This window comes from Acanthopagrus latus, chromosome 17 (assembly GCF_904848185.1).
Source record: "Acanthopagrus latus isolate v.2019 chromosome 17, fAcaLat1.1, whole genome shotgun sequence".
Lineage (NCBI taxonomy): Eukaryota > Metazoa > Chordata > Actinopteri > Spariformes > Sparidae > Acanthopagrus > Acanthopagrus latus.
This window is the reverse complement of record NC_051055.1, coordinates 17,458,837-17,476,164: the sequence shown is the minus strand read 5'-3', so window position 1 is coordinate 17,476,164 and position 17,328 is coordinate 17,458,837. Positions and strand designations below refer to the sequence as shown.

Below are 17,328 nucleotides of genomic sequence, written 5' to 3'. Positions count from 1 at the left end.
AGCAACAAGTAGCAACCAGGCAGCTGCTTGACAAAGCCTTTTAAGATTAAATACGCGTCATTGTGTTCGACAATAACAAAAAAAAATCATGAAAACAATGTGCGTTGAAGGTCTTTTTCCAAACTAGTTCTCTTGCTCTGTCACCCACTCGCTACACTGTCCGATGTTTCTTTTGCCAAAATTCAGTATTGACATCTTTGCCTGCCTGCTGTGTGGGTTTGTGTGTGTGTGTGTGTGTGTGTGTGTGTGTGTGTGTGGGTTTGAACTGCTCTGAGGACATCCAGTTTGAGTGTTTCTCCTCCAGTGCTCTTTCCGGTTGAGGAACAGTAGTTTTTCTGTCGATGGGGCTTATGGATCGGCGCATTCAGCATCCTTGGCCCCACTCACTCGCCCACACATGCAAACACAGGAACAAACTCGATTCAGACTTTGTTGCGTTGGTCAGGTGACAGACAGGGGGGCTTTTTGAGATTGAGCGTTATTGTGGACAGAAGTAAAACACTGGAAAAAAAAGCTGAAATGTTAACCACTTCATCGCGTTGTTGTTAGATTGTGCATTGTGGAGAACTTGAGGACGGACCCACAAAGAGCTCCATCACATAAAACCGCGATGCATCATGCACGTCAAGACTACGCCTGGCGTCTGCTCGAGCATTAGTGTTGAGCTTTTAATAATCAAGAGAGATAACTCGAGGGCTGGTCTTAACCAACTCTTGTTCAGTTTGAGAGCATGCTGTCTCCTTTAGAACATTATCGATACCGATGCCACTCGCTGCCAGTCATACATGACAAGAGCCTTTGTGTTTGAATATTTCGGGTGATTTTGCTCGTCAGATGATGCAGATGGTGATGTCATCTGACATTTATTGATGGGTTAAATGTTCTTTTGTGAGTGAAGAAGCTTCTGCAGTCTTCAGTCCACCTGTTTCGAAAGCGGTTATGGCGAAAAGTTGAACAAATCTTAAAATATCTCAAAAACTTTTTTTTTAACGTTTGGGGATAAAACATTTTATTAGATGTAAAATTCTGTGTTTTTTGCCAGGCTGTGCCATGGCTGACTGAATTATATCAGTGTTGATCTCTGATCCACTCAAAGAATAATGCCAAGACAAGACCTTTCCTAAATAGTGAAACTTTGTCCAACTATTTTGTTATTTGTGATGCCAAGAAAGTGACTGAGTTGTCCAGTCAGTTAGCGACTCATTAACAGCTTGCCTGGTTGGATCCTGTCAGGTTAATTATTGTCTTCTTCTCGGTGTCTTTCTTCTCTTGCGCAGTGACGTCATGCCTGTGTTGCTGATGGAATCTCCTGTTTGGTGGAAAGAGCCCGTCATCGGGTCATCGGGCCTTAGAGAGTGACGTCACGCGCACGTCTTACTCCAGCAGCTTTACTATACACACTGGGGACATGGTAAGCCGGGGAAGCCCACACATACACACACACACACACACACACGCACACACACACACACACACACGTAGCCACACTCACTAATCCAATTAGGAAATTAGTTAGTAGCAACCTGGCCCGGGCCTCCTTGGACACACACTGATCCAGTTATTACTGGATGGATGATCTGGGCAAGCCCAGTGTTTCCCTGCTCTAAGGTGCTTAAGTGGCACTGTGCCACCACATCAGGAGGACACCTCATACGCACAAAGGATCCCCTTTCTATTTTTATGGACATACTCGCTGCCTGTCCGATGAGTCAACAAAGATGAGGAAGAAGCCAAGGAGTGACTTCCACTCAGTCAGCAGAGTTGCGGAGAGTTAACCGGAAACCCAGAGCTCAGCCAGGGTAAAGAGACTTTCCCCTACGCACTCGGCTCTGTCTACATAAAACTCCTAATCACATGCCAGGAATAGTCACACACAGACACACTCTGGAAATTATTAACAAGAATGCAGAACAATCGGCGGATGGGAGACCTTGGGATGCTACTTTCAGCCAGTAAACATGCCCTCATTTTCCATGTGCTAGAAAACCATTGATACAGTTTGTTGTGAGTGCGTGCGTGTGTGTTTGCGAAGAGCCTCTCCATTAAACAACGCGGCAGAATGCGGCGCACTCCAAACAAGGCCACAAGTCCATACAGAGGCTCTTACCTCACACTCACAGTGTAGTGAGGCTCTGCAGAGCTGTTATATTCTCTTTTATTCTCTTCTGTACACATACACAAACACACCCTGCGCACTGGGAGGGTGACCACGTATCATGGCCTCATTTCATGTGGCGAACTGTTGAAGTTGCGGACCTGCACGCGTACGCCACATAAGCGGACAAACAGCAAACAGGCGGGAGTGAGTCTCCGCGGCCGCATTTTGTTGGAGGACGGATCATCAAAAGGCGACAGGAGCTAAAGAGAGTTAGCCGTGTCTGTCGTGTGTCATGTCAGGCCCTCCCTTATGCTAATGTACCATTCATCTGTGTCATAGAGCGATAATGACTCTCAGCGCGGAGAGCCTCGCTGAAGCACTCAGAGAGTAAAGCCCTGCCGTCCACTCACAGTGAGCCTCTCTGTCTGCACGCTCCACCGACCTGTCTCCACACCTGTATGTGTTTCTGCCTGTCTCTTTCCCTGTTCTCTGTTTGTGTGTCTGTCTCTGTTTCTACACTTCCCTGTCTCCGTCTGTCTCCGTCCGTCTGTCAGGCCTCTGTCTCCACGCTCTGCTCTCTTTTGCTTTTGTGTCTGTTTCCCTGTTTTTTTGTTTCTCCGTCTGTTTCCCTGTTTAACCTTGTCTCTCTTTGTCTTGTCTTTGTCTCCAAAATGGCTTCACAAATGTTTCAGTTACACAAAAACATTTTTCTTTAACTCAGTGTCAAACCGTATTATTTTTGTTTCCTGGAAAGCAGTCCATCTTTAGTTTTTCCTCCTGGTGTGCCAGTAAGTAGAAAAATCCAAACCGCAATAAGCAAATTTGCAATTGTGTTTTTGCCTATTCTGCACATTTGTCGATTATTTTACATTGAAATAAATAAGAACTGATCTGCTTTCATTTTTTTTAATGAAACTATACTAAACTGTCTGTGACAATCTGGTCATAGAAATACCATTTGCATTGTTTAATCATTTGTTGTTGTTGTTTTTTTTCTTTTTAAATCTGTTTCTTAAAGGGTGCATAATCAGCCTTCTCTACATTCTTCTTTGATTCTCAGAGGTTGGTTGGTCAGAAACAGACGTTGTTTACTGTAAACTCTGATGTGCAAAAGGCAAAACAACAACTTTTGTTCAGGCAAAATGTGAGCGAAAACGAGTTATAACCACAACTGCTTTTAAAAAACTGGATCCTTTTAGAGCCTAATTTAAAATATAGTTCGTCTGAGGTAAAAAAAAAAAAAAAAATAGAAATGTGTTTAAGTGTGTGTGTGTTTTGAAGTGTCTCATCCAGTCCCGGACGGCTTTCTGTGTTTCCCAGCTGAGCAGCATATGCTAGCAGTTGTCCAGAGTGAGTGGATGGCCTGTCTGACACGGAAAGCGAAGGGAGGAGAGAAACTGAGGTTTTCAGCTTCAGGGGACGTGGGGGGGATAGCACATAGCCCTGGGGAGGTTTAGAGATGTACAATGCAGGAGTGTGTGTGCGTGTGTGAGCGTGGAAGAGTGTGTGTGTGCGTGTGTGTGTGTGTGTGTGTGTGTGTCTGTGTGTGTGTGTCACTGCCTGAGGTGAACCAGGGGATGTTGATGCTGATGTGTTCTGATGGACTCTTACACAGACACAGACCCTGCCTGTGACTCACAGACGAGACGCACGTATCCCCTGTGGGACGGCCCAAGGAACACACACACACACACACACACACACACACACACACTCATATGCATGCCAGGTTGGATATTTGCAGGAGCCACTCATGGATCTTGTTCTAGCAGGAGAGAGGGATCGGAGCGGGGAGGGCAGTGTGGGATCGCCGGGATGTTTGACTGTCTTCAGAGACCGAAGCTGCACTTGAAACATCTCATTGTCTCTCTGTGCATTTTTTTTTTTTCTGCAGTGAATTTCTCTCGTGAAATTAGATTGGGACTTCTTGGGGTTTCTCGCTCACCTCTCGCTCACCCTTTCATTGTCGTTACTGTGTGTAAGCACAATGTTCTGCTCTGTTGCGGCCCATGGTAGCGGCCATGAATAGTCGTTATTGAGCGGCTGTGGGAGTTTTCCGGGTGCACGGCTGACTTCTCTCAGGGCACTGACCGCAAAAGTTTTTCGGACGGAGACCGGAGGGTGCGGGCTTGATAAAGATGGATGATGAGGCTGGATGAGGAGAGCGAGGCGGCACTCAAGCTGTAGCTCTGAGCCAAAGACTTTGCCTCGTTCTTTCCCTGACTCACTGCACATAATCAGACATTAAAAACATGAGTAAAACGCTTACATTAGCCATCACGGGGAGGCTAGCACGCGTTCATAGAAACGCGAAGACACAAACACACAATCTTGCAGACGCAGAAAGGGCCAACGGGTTAATATGAGCTGTGTGTGACGCCAACCGTATGCTCGTTATAATAGTGCTGGGAGCCTCCAAGTGACAGATATCACACACACACAAACTCATACACACACATACACACAACAATGGATGATCAGTAGGTCATTTTGAGATCAAAGCATTCATCACAAGTGACTGCCCATTTATTAGGAGGAAACAGAAAATGACTTCGTTATCATCTCACTCAGCTGTTAGACGCTGCAGTTGCTTGTCTGTTGACTTGAATCCATGGAGCTGTTTGATCCTCTGAAGTAATGATGTCTGTGCTGGAGAAGCTGGTGAGAGCAAAGGCGCAGCGTCACAGTGTGAACTCAGAACATTAGAGAAAGTTGGAGGTTGCTTTTGTCCAATGCAGAAACAGACTTTAACAATGGCAGGGGGCAGAAATGGACCTCTGTGGTGACTGTGACTTGACTGTGAGGCAGTTTAGGAGTATCCTTTCACCCTGTTCAGACATTTTCAGCAAGCTGCCAGCTATTCAGTCTTGAATGTGTCTATTGTCCCTCATGGGCTCCTGTAGGTGAGCCGTGGGAACTTTTGACGGAGGGATTCTTTCCAGTGCATTCTGGGTGTGAAAAATGGATTTGATGGTGTGTTTTTTTTTTCCTGAATTAACTGGAAAAGAGAGTATTAGAATATGTTGGCACCACAAAGCCAGCAGTAGGAGAAAATGGCAAAAAAACCCAAAAAACATTGTGCCAGAAAACAAAACAAAGAAAAGGACCTCAAGGGTGCTATTCTCTTCTGCTGCGAGTTTCCAACAGTGGGAAACAAGCAGAATATGCGATGTATTATGATTTAAAACAAATCAGAATTGGACAAATGGACTGCTTGCTTGCCAGCATGCAGTAAAAATGTATTATGTCTTTGTTCTGACTCTGGCATTGCAGAGATATATGTGTGTGTGTGTGTGTGTGTGTGTGTGTGTGTGTGTGTGTGTGTGTCCAGTAAGGGATGCCCACAACTGCATGTCTGAGTTAATCTCCCACGAGTCCTTTGTGTTCAGGATATGTGTGTCATGTTCTCTCTCTCTCAACTGCTCTAACGTCCCTCAAGGTGTGCCTCTGTGCCGTTTCTGACATCATGTTAATATCAGTTTCTGCCGCCTGGTGAACCTGATCCACGTCCATTGTCTCAGCCGCTGTGACAAAAATCACGATAGAAAGAGGGATAAACAAATAATGAAACGGGGGCAAAGCTGAGCCAATTGTGCTGATAGTTTATTAAAACACATCAATGTTATTTTTATAGTTTCTGCCATCAATTATATCAGTTATAATCAGACCAAGTACTTGCTTAAGGTCCATTGTGTAGGATTTAGTGGCTGCTAGCTGTGTGACCACAGGTTGCAACCAACTGAACACCCCTTGCCACTAAAAAATTCCCTCTGGGTTACTACAGAAATGTGGCAGTGCAACATAATGGACCAGCTCTGTCTGTAGATATAAAAGGCTCATTTGAAGATCTTTCTTTAGTTTCAGTTGATGAAACACTAATGAAAACATAATCATTCAATTTCTGCCCCTAAATCCTGCACACTGGACCTTTTCAAAGGTTTAGTTCACAGATATGTTGTTGTTCTAACAGAGAAAACAGTTTCATAATGTCTCCTGGATTCAAGAAAAGTCTAAGAATGTCATTACACTGCTGACCATGTGTTAACCTGCATGTGACCAATAAACACGTCAGAAGAAGATTGTATGTACCGTATATCCTCGTAAAGTGGAGTAACTTGGATGGAGGATGGGTCTCGGCCCGGAATAGACCCCATTAACTTTCGGGGAGGATCCAGATTCTCACTTTGTTTAGTGTCATTTATTTTTGTGGGTAGTCACATTACTGTTAATGTTTAGTTCAATGAGTGCATGTACATTTTCTTCCTTTAAAATCACAATAGATAAATTGGAAGAAAAAAAGCTGTTGGTTTGTTAGTAACCTGTCTGACAGTTTTTTCTTGCCTTGGCGTGTAGAATGTCATCATACTTTACAGAAAAGATGACCACATCTACAAAAATGAGACCAAAATAAGACTATTTAATAAGCTGGAAGTCGTCCTTTGAGACATGCGTTTGTAGTTTGGCCGTCCTGTGTAAACACTTGTCTGTCTCTGATGTCAACACACAGTAAATGGGTTTACAAATTGGAACAGAGGCCAAAGGAAAGGCTGTGAGTATTTGTAGTGCATCACCGCTCTGACAGATTCATCCTCTGTCCCTCGCTTCACTTTTCCTCTGCATTCCTTTCATCTGTGAGCCGCTTTCCTTTTTCCCTTGCATGACATCATGAGTTCGACAGCGGATCGTAGATTTAGTTTTATTCCATTTCAGACTGCTATTAGGTAATTGTCTGCAACGGTTGTCTATAGTTAGGAATAAACCTGACCACTTAGGTATCTGAGGAATCCACAGCATCATCACATTCTGGTCAGATAACAGTGGAACGGCCTGATTCCTATCACCTGTGATGGTGTAACCGTCTCTGTCAACGAGTGTGTGTGTGTGTGTGTGTGTGTTTGGCTGTGTGGGAGTCAGATGTGTTGTGTCTTCATACCATAATAGGCTTCTCCGAATAACCATAAACCATAATGTCCCATAATTCTAGTCTCGTGAGTAGATACAGCCGGCTCTGGCCTCAAAAGGAAGAGACAGCGGGGGGAGATAGCTGCTGTAACTCTCACTTTCGCTCTATCTGTTTCAAATGCACACACACACACAAACACGCTGGACTCTAATTCACCCTCGATGTCAGACAGCAAGGTTTCCGGAAGGAATTCCAGGCATCCCGGGAACTATCTTCCTGATTCCTGAAGGCTTAGTATTGTGCTCATCCCGTCTAGATCCTCAGCCAAGAAACACACTCACACACAGGCAGTCCAACAAGCCCAGATATCCACTTGGACGCGCTGAATTTACGTCGTGACTGAGCTACAGGGAATGCTGCTGTAATCCCGGGCCGCGAGTGATGAATTCCATCGTCGATGCTGAGCTGGCAAACACGAGGGAATACCACAGAGGCAACACAATATGCACAATATGCTCAGGAGAGATGAGACAGAAGGAGAGAGAGAGAGAGAGAGAGAGAGAGAAACAGATAACCTGTTGAAAGGTGGCGCCTCACTTAACTCGAATACACGCCGCGAACATGAGAGGTGGGCTTTCATCGCAGCTCCAGTTACCCTCGTGTCACTCTCAGGTTAATTTTTCCACTCGGAGGGTAAACTGAGGGTCCACACTCCACCGTGTTTAGACAACACAGAGTCAGAGACGAGGAGCTGCAGAGGTTTTCATTTGATAGGGGTGGTAGCGACAGTACGTTGACCGAAACACTTGACCCATATGTGATTGCTGAACATCTCATTCCAGAACCACGAGCATTAATACGACAGCTGTGATGAAACAGCTTCTACCTTTCTACGTTTCAGGCTTTTGGAATCGAGATATAGGTGGGGTTTTTTTTTTTCCCCTGTCGGTCAAAACAACATCAGGCAGGTTGGCCCCGCGTATTCATCGATAAAGTCTCTATGGAGTTGGTGTTCTTTGTTATCTTACAGGTGGGTTATTTGGGAGTTTTAGGACCACACTTGGAAATACATTTCTTTATGGACGTGGCATGTGTCATAGTTTGAATTTATGGGTTTTGTCATTTCCTGTTTTATTTTATATATCTCATTTTGTACTTCCTCCCTTTGTCTGTTTTCCCACCTTTGTGATTGTCTGCACCACCCTGATGTGTTTCACCTTTGCCCAACTATCCCCACGTCCTTTGTGTATATAGTCAGTGTGCTCATGGCTCTCCCTGTCAGCTCATCTGTTTAGTTTCCGTTGGTCTGTTCCTTTGTCTCCCGGTGGTATGTTTCTGGCTTTTCATCCCTGATTCCCTGTGTTATTCTTGGTTTGTACTTTGTTTTGCTTTTCTTCTTGGATTTTTGGCAGATAGAATAAAACATTTGGATTTTATGGATTTGGTTTTTCATTAAACACTTGCTTTTTGTTCTGTCACTTGTCTGCCTGCGTGTCTTGTGTTGCAACCCCCTTTCTGTTAAATGACTTAGTGCAGAATATAGTCAGAAGCCAATTCCGAAGTGCCTTAAACTTGATTTCTTCCTAATGGCCAGCAGGGGGCAACTACACTGGTTGCAAAAGAAGTTGATGGTATGTAAGCCTATGTGAAAATGAGTCTATTTCTCACTTGATTTATCCCCTCAGTAAACAATTTCCTGAGGGGTTTATGGTCTCAATAATTAGTTCTAAGTCTTCCACAATACAGCATGATGTTCATTTTGTAAATTATGATCTCTTTTAGAGTAAAAAAGACAACGTGTGGCTACATTATGATTGATGTGTTGCTACCATGTTGTGTGTTCAGGTTCTCAGTCAGATCCAATCAGAATGTCCTTCTCAGTTCCACCCTCTCATCCAAATATGGTTAGTTTTGGCTCCAAAAAAACAAGATGGTGACCGCCATAACGCCAAACTTGAGGCAACAAAATGGTAGTCCAAAAACCAACGGGTTACGTTAATACCCATGAGTAAGGAAAACAGGCAGACAAAGAAAGGTAAGCCTAAAGGTGTACTATGCAGGATTTGCTGGTTGGTTGCTGTTTGTAGACACCAGGTTGTTTGTAAATACACATTATGGGTTGGCAAAAGCGTCAGTATTTGACGACCTGGGACTGATACACCACGAAACATCCCGAACAAAGCAAAATGATAAGAAAATAAGAGTCTCTGCAGATATAAAAAGCAACACCACACAAATATCCTGAGTCATAAGTAATGATTAGAGGGATAGTCTTTTTTATGAGTTTGTATGAGCAAAATTCTGCATATTCTAACTTAAAGGGTTCAGCTACTGGCAGGACATGATGCAGACGGATAACAGGCAGGCAGGTGGTGATTATGGATGGAAGGCTTCTGTATGTTCTGCAGGAATTTTGAGCTGAGCAGGTGGGTGGGGCTGTCAGGTTATGGGATTATTGCAGGTCAGGAAGGAGTGAACGGGTCTAAAAAAACAGGAGAGTTAATGTGCAGGGCAATGAACAGACGGGGAGAGGAAAATGACAAGAATGAGGTGGATAGAGACAATGAAATATGATCCTGAACAGTGATTTTCATTAATATCTGTAGATTTTAGACAGCCATTGTTTTGACTGTTTGTGTCATGTTATTTTATTTCTATTTCACCTGATTTGAGCTGTAGCTACCTGTTAACTTTTTCAGATCTTTGGCTGCACTCCTGCATTTTTTATTCGTAATTGTCTCACCTTTTCCGTGTTTTTTATTACTCTGCAGAACGGATTGAATTTGCTCAAGCGTATTACATTTGCTATACAAATAAAGTTGCCTTGACTTGCCAAATATGACAAACTATTTTTGAACTCTGGAGAGTTGTGATAGAGATTTTCTCCTCCATCAACATCCTCAAAGTAAACACACAATGCAGTACGAGCCAGGTTTATTGTTGCACTATGATCGTGGTTTTGTTTCTTTTGTCAGAGGACTTGTCGGCACTTGCAGTGCCAACGGTGCCAATGTAGAGGTTTTATTGAAATCAATTTGTGGACCGTGCTTTTTCACACAGTGCTACATGTATCATGGTTTTTCCCTCAGTCTTTGTGTTTCTTGTCTGTTCCCTTGTATTCTCATGTTTGACCCGTGTTTGCTGTGTCTTTGTTTTCTCCCGGTTTGTCCTTAGTTTAATTTTTTCACTACTGGATTACTCCTTTTTTTACCTGCCTTTTGTTGTTTGCATTTTCGATTATAGATGTTTGGACCACTGATTATTAGAGCTTGCTTTCTGTTTCTCTAGCTGCCTGCCTTGGTTTTTTTAATCCGAGGAGGAAGGACAGCTTGTATTTTGGTTTAGTCTTAAATCTATCACCCATCTGTGTGTGTATACTGGCCATTTTCATGCGCTCATTCTGTTGTGGCAGCATAGTTTCCGAGCTTTGAGTGTGAACCATCTGAACATAATCAGAAATATTTCACACTCAGCGCCAATTCCCACTTGTTCTTTCACTCAAATTGGAGATCTCGCACTCCATAGTGGACGACGGGTGAGTGAGTGCCTTTGGAGTGTGTGTGAGTGTGCAGCCGGTGGAGTGCTGTGTCCATGACAGACTCTTCTTCCCCCACTCGGCGGGAGGAGAAGAGTGGGCTGCTGTGGAATTGAGAACCCTCATCCCCTTCACTACAGTGGGAGTGAACCGCTGGGTCCGCGCTAAGTGCTGCCGGGCACTATTACTGTGAAAAGGACCCCTCTCCAGGGTGTCCTTTCAAGTGTCTGCTGAACGGGACACTACTGAGAGCCACGGCCAACTAGTGTGTGTGTGTGTGTGTGTGTGTGTGTGTGCGCGCGCGCATGTGTCTGCATGTGTGGGCCAGTGTACCCTGCTTGTACAATCTGTTGCCGGGAAGGTTTGTGCAGCTGAAACCAGATCAGGTATGTGTGACAGCCACCGCGTGAGTGTGCATTTATAGAGCAGTGCGTGTGTGTGTGCCAGGTTACAGTATTAATAGACGGCAGTGTGTTTGTGCAGGCCACTAATAGTCGGATGGCTGATATTAGTGGATCAGTTTCCATCACACTCTGTGGCGTAGAAGCGCCTGATTCAGCAGGTGTCCCCCCTGAATGTCCTCGATGTTCTCTGGCCCCTAGGAGAGTGGCTGGCTGTCCTAGGGAGGGTTTGCCTTGTGATGTGGTCGGACCTGCCAAAGTGTCACACTCACACATAACGTGAAATCAGAGAGGTGTTTTTTCTCAAAGGGATAGTGCTGAGGGCTCTGGTGGAGCTACAGCACCTTGCAAATGCTTATACAGCAATTTATTCAGTGATATTTAATCTGTTTATCCCCTCAGCTGAGAGATAGAACTGAAATGGGATACAAACAACTGTTAAATAGGTGAATAAAAATGTGTAAAATTTAGTTGACCAAAAGTTTTTAAAATGGAATGACTTGTATATTTGCCATCTCACTCTTTATTTCTTCAGAAAAGACAGAAGTCGATGTATAAAAATCTAAATGTTACACAAGAACTTGATGCAAAAGTGTTATTTAAAAGAGGATTTTTAATTTTTTACTAATTGGCTCTCCATTCACTTTCTCATTTGCTGCCTCTTTTATCACCGATGTAGAACTCAGGGGCCTTGTTGTGGCAAAGCTTCGCTAATCCACCCCGAGAGCTCCCCCATTGGGAGTCATCTGTGCTTGTTGGCGACATGCACTCTCGAAACCTTCAGGATGGTGTTGATTCATTTGTAGCCGAGGTGTTTCTGGAGTAGAAGCTAATGGAGAAGGGAAGTGGATCTTGGAGTTAGTAGACAAAGCTAATTGAGTGTGTCTTGGGTTGAGTGTTTGTCAATTGGAAAAAGATGGCACAGTGAAGGGTTTGAATCCCAGTGTTGGTGTCCCTGATGGAAATGTAAGTACTTGTGGTTCTTTCAGGATAATTTGCATAGTTTGGATGAAAATGAGCCAGAAGGGTTACCAGTGTTGTCTGTGAAAAACTGCTATTAAGATCAGAAGTCGCAACTTTAAAGTTTTCCAAAGGATCTGAAGCACTCACTCTTACTTTGGAATGACCTACCTGAGGAGATGAGGCAAAATCATTAATTTCTACTGAAATTACTTCATAAAACCCATCTTTATAGACCTTCTTTTATGTCATTTTAGTCTTTCCAGCCTTTTATTCCTTTCATCTGTCTAAATCTAGTTATCTGTTTGTAATTCCTCTTATATGACGTTGTCTTCTTATTGTCCTTTAAAGCTTTTATTCATTTGTTTATTACTTATTAATTTATTTGTGTAGCATTGTATGTGTTTTTGCCTTTTTTATCGCTTTTATTCTTTTGTGAATAGAAAAATAGTGAAAGAGTGTGATCTTATCCCCTTTAGCACTGTGTAGTCCCACAATTAAAGCCCTAACGCAACGTAACGTAACGCAGCGTAACGTTATATAATGTAACGTCACGCTGTGCCACACAATGTAACGCAACATAACATAATGTAACGTAACATAACAGCCACAGCTTTAAACGTGGCATTACAGCTGTCGATCCTGTGTGTTGCTGCTGTTCTGTAGTAGGGGTGGGAATCAGAGATTCTCTCACAATAGGATACGATAGAGTACAGCATGATACCATGTCATGTGATATGATCAAATACAATCTGATCGAATACGATACATTACAATCTGATATGATCAGATACGATACGATACACAACGATACAATACGGCTAATCGAGTCATTGCAGTCTAACAATACATCACCACATTTGTCTGAATATAAAAGAAGAATAAACTGAAGAATATAAATTGCTCGTTAAAAGGCAAACTGCAAGAACTGTCAGATAGCAGAACACTTCTGCAGTAAATATGTTTATTATGTTGTAATTATGTTGTAAATTAAGTTTACAGAAGTTTAGACCACGAGATGTGATGAAAGAGAGGAATCTGTTCAGAGTGTCAGCAGCTGATCATAAGAATGTCAATATTTGGTGCTAATGTGTTTTTGCATGTGGATACAATGTATTACCATATCGATATGCAGGAGTGTTGGGGAGAGTTTGGAAGTGACTCTTTCAGAACACAAAAGTCTCCTCAGCAAATGAGGAGTTATGAAGAGGTTGGCGAGTTTAATCGGGGTCCTATAACTTGAAGGGAATCATGTTTCTGTGCACAGCTTTAAAATGACAGGTGGTGTGATCATGTTCATGACACATAAACATATATGCATGTGTGTGTGTGTGTGTATGTCTGTGTGTGCGCTCATATATACACATGGGTGTTACACAAGCCTATAATTACACTGTCAGGAGGAGGCTGAGTGGAATAATATACACATGAATACAGTACAGGAGTGCACGTACACACACACACACACACACACACACACACACACACACACACACACACACACACACACACACACACTTTAACAGCATCATGAGTTGGCAATGGGCTCCTTTTCCACCTCGGGTCAGGCTTAGTTCATGCACAAAGAGTGAGTGAGTGAGTGAGTTGTGTGTGTGTGTGTGCGCGCGCGTGTGTGTGTGTGGTAACCCTGCTCCAGTTTTATTTTTAAAGTGAGCTCAGACAAAGGCCTCCAGTCAGACTGCTCTGAGAACAGGACCTTGGGAACATGACCAGTGGCTGTTGCGTCACATAGTGTGAGTTTGTGTGTGTGTGTGTGTGAGAGAGAGAGAAAGAGAGAGAGGGAGACAGTGTATCCGACTTGTCTCTTGTAAAGAAGTTGCTTGTTCGAGCTGAAAAAGGTACAAAAAGGAAAAAGCTCTTGAAAATCCTTGCCAGATGTGCACAACCACACAACCACACACACAGTAACACTGTGCCCTTGAAAGCTGGCTTAGTGGACACTAGAATGTCAAGGGACGTCACTGTGTGATGTCATAGGAAGGATTTTATATGTGATAGGAGCAATTCACACACACACACACACACACACACACACACACACACACACACACACACACACGCACACACACACACATATATATACACATAGTGGTCAGAGTTTGCCTTCACACAGACCAAACCACACCCAGCAAAGAACTTTCTCAACAGGTTTGCAGACTAGAAAGAAAAGAACAAAATAGAAAAGAGAGAAGAGGGAAGAAGATGGGTGGATGATGGGGGAGAAAAGAGATGGCAAGGAAGGAGATGGAGGAGAATGTGTGGAGAAGAGAGTAGAAAAGATGAGGAGGAGCAAGGAGAGGAAACAAGGAAAGGAGAGGTGAGTAGGTACAGGGGAGAGCAGAGGAGAGGAGTGGGGCAAACAAGAAGAGAGGAGAGGAATCAAAAGGAGAGGAAAGGAAAGAAGGAAGAGAGGAGAGGAAACAAGAACAGAAAAGGAAGCAAGAGAGGAGGAAGCGAGAGGAAAGGTGAGGAGAGGAAATGTGAGAGAGAGGATAGGAGATAAAACAAGAAAAGAGACAAGAGAGTAAAAGAAATAAGGAGAGGAGAAAAAGAAGCGAGGAGAGGAAACAAGAGAAAAGGTGCGGAGGAAGAAAGGAGAGGAAACAAGAGAAAAGGTGCGGAGGAAGAAAGGAGAGGAAACAAGAGAAAAGGTGCGGAGGAAGAAAGGAGAGGAAACAAGAGAAAAGGTGAGAAGGAAGAAAGGAGAGGAAACAAGAGAAAAGGTGAGAAGGAAGAAAGGAGAGGAAACAAGAGAAAAGGTGAGAAGGAAGAAAGGAGAGGAAACAAGAGAAAAGGTGAGAAGGAAGAAAGGAGAGGAAACAAGAGAAAAGGTGAGAAGGAAGAAAGGAGAGGAAACAAGAGGAGAAGAGGCAAAGCGGAGGAAAGGGGGGGAAGGAGTAGTGTAGAGTAGATGGGAGACAAGGGGAAAGAAGTTGATGGGAGAGGAGAGGACAGAAGGTGAGAGAAGTAATGGTAAAAGTAGAGAAGGAAGAGAGGAGAGGAAACAAGAGAACAAAAAGGAAGCAAGTAAAGAGGAGGTGAGAGGCGAGGAGAGGAGAGGAGAAAAAGAAGCGAGGAGAGGAAACAAGAGGAAAGGAAAGGTGGGAAGGAAGAGAGGAGAAGAAACGAGAGAAAGAAGAGAGAAGAAAAAACAAGTGCAAAGGGTAGATGAGAAGGAAGAGAAGAGAGGAAATGACAGGAAATGAGAGGAGAAGAGGCGAAATGGGGGGAGAAGGAGGAAAAGGGAGGGAAGGAGTAGTGTAGAATAGATGTGAGACAGGAGGAGAGAAGTAACGAGAAAAGCAGAGATGGGAGAATGAAAGGATGAGAAGACGAGAGGAGAGAAGAAGATCACCTCCCTCTCACCTCCTCTCTTTTCTTTGGAAGCTTCCCCAACCTTCGGACACCAGAGGACTCGGGGAAGCCTGGCCTCAGTTACATTACATCACACACACACACACACACACACACACACACGCACGCATGCACGCAAACGTAATCTGTCCCATAACTATGCCGCTGCCAGCCCCTGTCTTTCATTTCTTTCTTCTGCGTTTTCAGGTCTTTTTCTTTCCAGCGCTCATGACGCACTCTGGCATAATGAAGCCGTTAAGAGGAGTCCGGTACAGAGGCTGAGACCAAGAGGAGGTGGGAAGGGGGGGTGTAAAGTAACACCACACCAGGGCACTATATTTACAACGTGCCTCTTTAACACACGGCCTATTTATAGCTGCCAGATCTTTTCTCAGCGTCTGCAGCACACTGTTGCACCGTCACAAACACAGGCATCAGATGGCACCGCTGGATTTACACCGTGCTGCGCTGCCAAAGGGAACACGCCTTATCCTCCAGCATTTTCCTGTGCACACCTCACCTCTCTCCAGCAGCCCTCCACCCTTCACAACTAACACATTCAGGACATTCACTCCTCACCGCTGTGTGTGTGTGTGTGTGTGTGTGTGTGCACTCTCAGCCCCCTTTCTTTCCTCCTCTCTCACTGATCTGACGATGAAAGGGGAGAAGAGGGATTTAACCCCTGTCTCTGTCGTGGCTTGACTTGGCTATTAGACAGGACAGGCTGACAGGTCAAACAGGCGAGATAATTGGAGGGGTTCAGATGTGGTTAAGGATTATGCACATTCATATGCGGCCCTTTTTAAAAAAAAAAAAAAAAAAAGTTCTCCTGCACACACAAACTCGCACACCTGACTCTAAGAAGAGAGGGATTCATTCATAGAATCATGACTGCCCCCTCTGGACTGTCTCACTGTGTCTGTTAGCGCACAAACAGCACCAACGCAGACACACACACACACACACACACACACACACACACACACACTTAGGCCTAAGTAATAAACCAGATTACGCATTTGATCACATTTGTTCGTGAAAGGAAGCCAAAATTCTCAGAATAATTTAGACGGCAGCAACAACTTGCGCCCAGAGACACACTTTCACATCCCATTCTGACGTCCTGAGCTCAGTGTTTTGATTAGCCTGCGGCCTGAGGGGCGGTTACTAAAATTAAGTTTTTCCTTCACGCCATTACAAAATCCCATCATGCTCTTCATGTGCAAATTTTTCACATGTTTTAAACTCAAAGTACAAGGGCTTTTGCCTTAACAAGTGTTTTTCGTGTTCAGCCTGTTGTTATCTCCATGCGTGTGATTCATAGAAAGTCACTGGATATGTTGACGTTTGTTGTGTGTGTGTAGTTGAGGGAACAAACGAGGCCAAAAGAAGCTGGAAATGAAACAGATTTCTTTAGCCTGAAGGGCCCCCCCCCCCTTTTTTTTATCTAGAGTGATTCGCATAAGATAACCACTGTGACAACTTTGAAGTGAGACAGCGTGTGTTCTTACAAAAGTGATGGTTATAAAACATGTTTAGTCTGACCTCAGGATGATTTGCATTCAGACATTTTAATCAATTAAACTGTGGTGTAGAAAACGTCAAGTGCTGTGAGGGTTTGACATGCTACTCACTCTGGCAATGGTTTCATTCAATCTCAGATTGTAGGATGTGAGCCTGAATAACCAACTGATCAAACTGGGCCCCCGAAAGCCACTGGTTCACTGGATCTCAAGTGATTCTGGTATATGTAATGAACCATTGCATCTGTGCTTGGTGTGGCAGCAGAAAAAACTAGACTGAAATCACCAATTCCTCCATTTTTATCAGTACTATAACATATGATTAATTATTTCCCCCCTCTCTTGTGTCGCCCCCCCTCTTTACTTTGTTCTTACTCATTACTCACCCTTGTTACAAACACATATCACCCAATCTCATGTGTCAGGTTACAAATGCCTTGTAATGTTATATTGAACCAACTGTCCTATGTCATATATATCTTTTTTTTTAACATTATATGAAACCAATAAAAACACGATGTAGCGTAGTTTGT

General features: G+C 43.8%; 1 long non-coding RNA gene across 3 annotated transcripts in view; it reads left to right on the top strand.

Moving 5' to 3' along the window:
- The window catches only part of LOC119005611, a 68,737-nt gene that overhangs the window by 35,088 nt on the left and 16,321 nt on the right, over positions 1 to 17,328 (top strand). For 2 of the 3 annotated variants that reach the window (XR_005070548.1, XR_005070549.1), the window contains one exon: positions 1,278 to 1,411. This is a non-coding gene — a long non-coding RNA (uncharacterized LOC119005611). Of the gene's footprint in view, positions 1 to 1,277; positions 1,412 to 15,479; positions 15,567 to 17,328 lie in introns of all 3 variants that reach the window. The other variant, XR_005070550.1, reaches the window with a different exon arrangement.